This window comes from Capsicum annuum, unplaced genomic scaffold, assembly GCF_002878395.1.
Source record: "Capsicum annuum cultivar UCD-10X-F1 unplaced genomic scaffold, UCD10Xv1.1 ctg66750, whole genome shotgun sequence".
Classification (NCBI taxonomy): domain Eukaryota; kingdom Viridiplantae; phylum Streptophyta; class Magnoliopsida; order Solanales; family Solanaceae; genus Capsicum; species Capsicum annuum.
Window position 1 is genome coordinate 1 of NW_025876137.1, and position 5349 is coordinate 5349.

Genomic DNA, 5349 nt, shown 5'->3' on the forward strand with positions numbered 1-5349 from the left:
TGTTTCAAAATAAGCGAATCATTGAATTTTTTTCTAAATTTACCCTTATGATTTGACAACCAATTAACTTTTGAAAAAGAATTACAAGGTCAATTTTTTCTTTTTTTTTTTGGGTAAAAATGAAATGTTGTGTTAAATTTATGTTTTTAATATTTTTTTCTTAACCTGTGTATCAAAATTTAATAATTCATTATTATGAAACGAAGCGAGTATTATTTTCACTTTTATGAATTTGCCATGGCATATATTAACTCGGAGAGAAGAAAGTTTTGTGTTGTTTAGTGCTTATATATTTTGAGAAAAATAATGATAGATAAGTCATTTATAGTCCTTTATAAAAAACTTTAACAGACATGTCCTAAATTGAGTGATCGATCATTCATAAATTAACTATCATCATCATAGTTTTTTTTTTTTTAAAAAGTAAAAACTTAAAATTGAACGATTTTTTTTTTTTTATCAATATGCGTTATTGTGGTAGTAGTTACTATAATATTTAATCCAATTATTATTATTATTATTATTATTATTATTATTATTATTATTATTATAGTATTTTTTAAAAAAGAACTATTAAGTATAGAATAATATGGATCAATTTTTAATTTATCAAAATGTGTAATCGTGGTTGAATTACTGTAATATCTAATCCAATTTTTGTTATTGACAATTTAGCTTAATGAGAGATTCAGGTTGTTTCTTCTAATGTTGAAAAATCTTCATATTTCTTTCTCTCCAAAGTTGGAAATAATTATTACTACTACTATTAATTGAACAAGAATTAATAATTGAAACCGGAAAAAACTCTATTTTTTTAACAAGAATTATTAATTGAAAAATATTGATTAAGTTTATTTATCAAATTGTGAAATTATTGTCAGAATTGTTGCAATATTTTATTAAAAATCACTATGATAAGAGTAAATAGTATTATCAACTTAATTTCAGCGAAGAAAATTTATGTCTCAGTGACCTTTGGACCGGTAATAATTGAAACCGGAAAAAACTCTCTTTGGAGAGATGCCTACAGACCTTATGACTAAATCTAATCATATTAAGCCTAATTTATCTATGGGTTTGTGTGACCAAACATATTGGGCTTACAATAAAAAGTCTATTTACACTGCTCTGTCTAGTCTCTCATCTCACTCTTACGATTTTGGTTAGATCTGAAAACTCAACACGTTAGGAAAGACCAAACATTTTCTTTGGCTTTGCTCTCATGGTAGACTGCCTATAAGACTTTCTCCGACCAAAAATTCTGGTTGGATATGGGTCTAAATCTTTCTAGTTTGGATAAGTCCACCAGCCATTAGCTCAATGCCCTTAAATCTCTTTCACCCCCTTTTTTTGATAGTTCCATCGATTGGTTGGCTCTTCTCCCTTTTGCTCTCTGGCACATCTGGGTGAACCGAAATAATAATGTTTGTAACAAAAAGAAAAGACTTCCCCATTATTGCTCTTGTTCATGCTAAAACTGATGAATACATTTCTACTACCTTTTCCAACAGCAACTATATATAGGTTCTGTCTCTATTGATATCCGATGGTTCCGTATTTAAGCTCAATATTAATGATGGGTCTTTCACTGTCAATATCGATCGTTGTGGTTTTGGTGGGGTTATCCGGGATGCCTTGGGTGTCTGGGTTCTTGATTTCTACCGTAAAAGCATTAGTTATTGCCACATCTTGGTGGAATTGGAGGTGATGCTCAACGGTTTGGAAATAGCTGCTGCTTATCACTTAACCCCTATCCTTGTAGAAACTGATTCGATGGAAGTTATACAACATATTCATCATCCATTACCTGATATCATTCATAAATGCAGGTTAATGTTAAAAAGCGTGGGAAGTCCAGTGGTGCAACATAATTTTCGGGAAGCAAATACAGTAGCCAACAACTTCAGTCTCCAACTGACCACATTTTGACATCTTCACCGGTGGAATTAGTGGAACAACTTCAAAAAGATATCAGCAGAACTCTATGTCGTAGATTACTATCTTCGTCAATGTATAATAACTTCTTCTGTGTACAAAATCAGTCTGTGTCAGCTATTACTAGTATTAGTTTTTTGTTTTCTCTAATGCTAAGCATTGTACTACTATTGTTACCTCTTCTAGTTTAATCTCTACTACTGTTAGGGGTCGTTTGCTTTGAAAAAAAGTTATATCGGGATTAGTTATATTGGAATAAGTTATATTGAGATTATTTTTTATTGAGTGTTTGATTTGTTGTATTCGAAGTAATATGCATGGTATAATTTCTAGGAATAAATTAATTGATTACCAAAATGCCCTTCATTTTATTTAACTTATATATATTTCTTTTCAAGCTTTAAATATTTATTCTTAAAAATAAAACTTTCATCTTATTTAGCTTATTTTTTTTGTGTGTGTGCATTTCCATAATTATATCGTGTGTATTTTAAAATAAAACTTTCATCTTATTTAGCTTTAACTTTTTTGCGTGTGTCTTCCCATGATTATGCCGTGTGTGTTTTAAAAAAATCTTACTACATCTTATTTAGTCTGAAATAAAAATTTCAACTTAAGTTTATTAAAGTAAAAGATGATTTGTTGTTTATGTCACTTCATTTAAATACATATCACTCATATAATATAGAATATTAAAATTTATTTTAATGGATATATAAAATACCAGTTTTTAAGTGATTAAAAAATATTTAATTTAAAATATGTAATTCAACAATGGAGTCGATATTTTTTTTTTATTTTTTAGAGAAATTAAAATATATAAATAAACATAATAGTTATTCAAATAAATTTAACGTATAATATATTCATAAATAAAATATTTCTTAAATGTGTATGAATCTCTAATATTTCTTGTTAAATTACTTAATTTGTTCTAAATTTCACAATATATTGATAATTTCATTTTTTTTAAAAAAATTGATCATCAAAAAATGTGAAAAAGAATTACTCTCATTTTTTATTATTTAGTATCATTAATATTTGGAGAGTCAAATTATATTCTTTCAAAAATTAAATTTTCAAATATTTTTAGCTATATATAAAAATATATTTTTATTTAATAATTAAGCATGTATTAAGCTAGAAATGTCAACATACTTTAGTAACTTGTCCATAATTTTATAAAAATATCTTATATTTTATTAAAAAAAATAAATTAATACATACATACATATATATGTATATATATGTATCTAAAAAGAATTTGGAGGGCAATTGTGTCTTATTCTAATTTTATTCCAAGGATAACTTAACATGGAATAATAATCTCACCATATCTATGGATAACTTATCCCGGAACTAATTATTAGTCCCGAAATAAGTTATCCCAGATATCAACAACCAAACAAGTGAAACAAATTTTTATTCTAAGATTATTATTTTATTCCGAAATTATTTACATCCAAATCGCAAACCAAACGGCACCTTAGGACTTCCCCAGGAAGTTCCTTTACCTTATGTACTAATGTTTAACTTATCTATATAATATTTCTCTTGTTTTACCAAAACAAAATCATGCCTCTCTTTGCATTTGAAGAATTCATACGCAGCAACTAGCTTTCCCAAAATAAAAGAATATCTAATTATTATTGAAGATCAAATTATTATTGTAGTATTATGGTTAAGTTATTTGCCAATTCTTCTGATCTCACTCCTTTATATATGCATAAGCTTTTTAGCTTTCACCCTATAAAAAACTAGATTAATGGTATTGAAAAAAAAAAGGGAAAAGAAAAGTGTCTTAGAGAGTATTTGAATAGGAATAAAATCTAGTCAAATCAGCTTCTAATTATTTTTTTTAGGTGTTTAGTAAAATTAAAAAGTACTTACAAAAATAAAAGCTGATTAAAAAAAAATAAAAATTGAGAAGCTGATACCCCAATTTTTTACTTTTTAGGTTAAATTTTTTGTAAGTTTGACCAACACATTTATCTTTTTATCTCATATATTTTCTTCTAATTTCAGCAATATCCTAAACTTTGTACCCCTAATGATTTTTCTTTCTTTTTCTCTTTGCCATTTTTTTCGTCTTTTCCCTCTAGTTTTCTCTTCGGGTGTGTTTGGTATGAAGGAAAATATTTTTCATGAAAAATATTTTCCTAAAAAATATTTTTGTGGAAAACAGGTTGGTATCTTAATTGATTTCTTATGTTTGGTTGGTGGATGAAAAATATTTTTTGAAAAATGTTTTCTAGTATTTGGTTGGTGAATGAAAAAATATTTTTCAGAAGATAAATTTCAGTGTTTAGCTAAAGAGTAAAAATACATTTTAGAAAAATAATTTATGACGCCGAAAAATATTTTTGTTAGAGTGTGTTCGATATGAAGGAGAAAAAATATTTTCTAAAAAAATAAGTTGTTTCTTTCGTATATTCTTGCGTTCGTTATGGAAATTGGGTAAGTATATATTTTCTAAAAGTATTTTTTTATATTTTAAAAAAATAATGAGAACGAATAAGATAAGAAAGGTGGGATAAGAAAAAAAATTGTATTTTTTTAAAATAATTTTTTGGGAGAGGGGGTTGTGGTTATCAAAATAAGTAGTAAGAGTGGGTAAGAAATTATTTTGATTTTTTAAAAAATAAATATTTTTTTCTTTTGGTGGGGGGAGGGGGGAGGGAGAGGGAGGGGAGAGGGAGGCTAGTAGGGGTGGGATCGGGGTAGGGGAGTAAGGGTGGGTAAGAAAAAAATTAATTTTTCTAGGGGGGTTGGTAGGGGTGGGGTCGGGTAGCGGAGAGAAAGAAAACTATTTGAATTTTTTTAAAAAAATTAAATATTTTTTTTGAAGGGGGTAGGGGTTTGAGTTTTGGGATAGAAGATGAGGGAAGAAAAAATTTTGAAATTATATTTTTGAATGGGGGTAGGAGTTGGGGTAGGGGGTGAGGGTGAGGTGAGGAAAAAATTTAAAATTTTTCAAAAAATAAATTTTAATTTTTTTTTAAGGGAGTGGTAATGGTGGGGGTTCGGGTAGAGGGTAAGAAAAAGTTTGAATTATTTTAAAAAAATTAAATATATTTTCTTAAAGGTGTGGGAGAGGGGGAGGAATAGGATTTTGGGTTTTGGGTAGGGGATGAGGTAAGACGAAAAATTCAAATATTTGTTTGGATGGGGGTAGTTGGGGTGGGGTAGGGGTTAGGTGATGGAGGTTAGAGTAGGGGTGAATGATTTTGAAAGTTGTATGAATATTTCAATTTAATAGTGAGGTTGAAAGAGAATTTTGAAAAATATGGAAGTCATTTTCCTTAAATTTGAGAAAAATAAGTTGATTTGAAAAATATTTGGCAAAATGACCTTTTGGACCTCTCTACTATGTCAGTTTTGTAAGTTGAACACTTCTACTTGCATGTTTATCAT

General features: G+C 27.9%; 1 long non-coding RNA gene across 1 annotated transcript; it reads left to right on the forward strand.

Moving 5' to 3' along the window:
* The first annotated feature begins 1077 nt into the window (after positions 1-1077).
* Positions 1078-2204, forward strand: LOC124893877. The gene is made up of 2 exons (XR_007050929.1): positions 1078-1704; positions 1830-2204. It is a non-coding gene; the product is annotated as an uncharacterized LOC124893877 (long non-coding RNA).
* The last annotated feature ends 3145 nt before the right edge of the window (positions 2205-5349 follow it).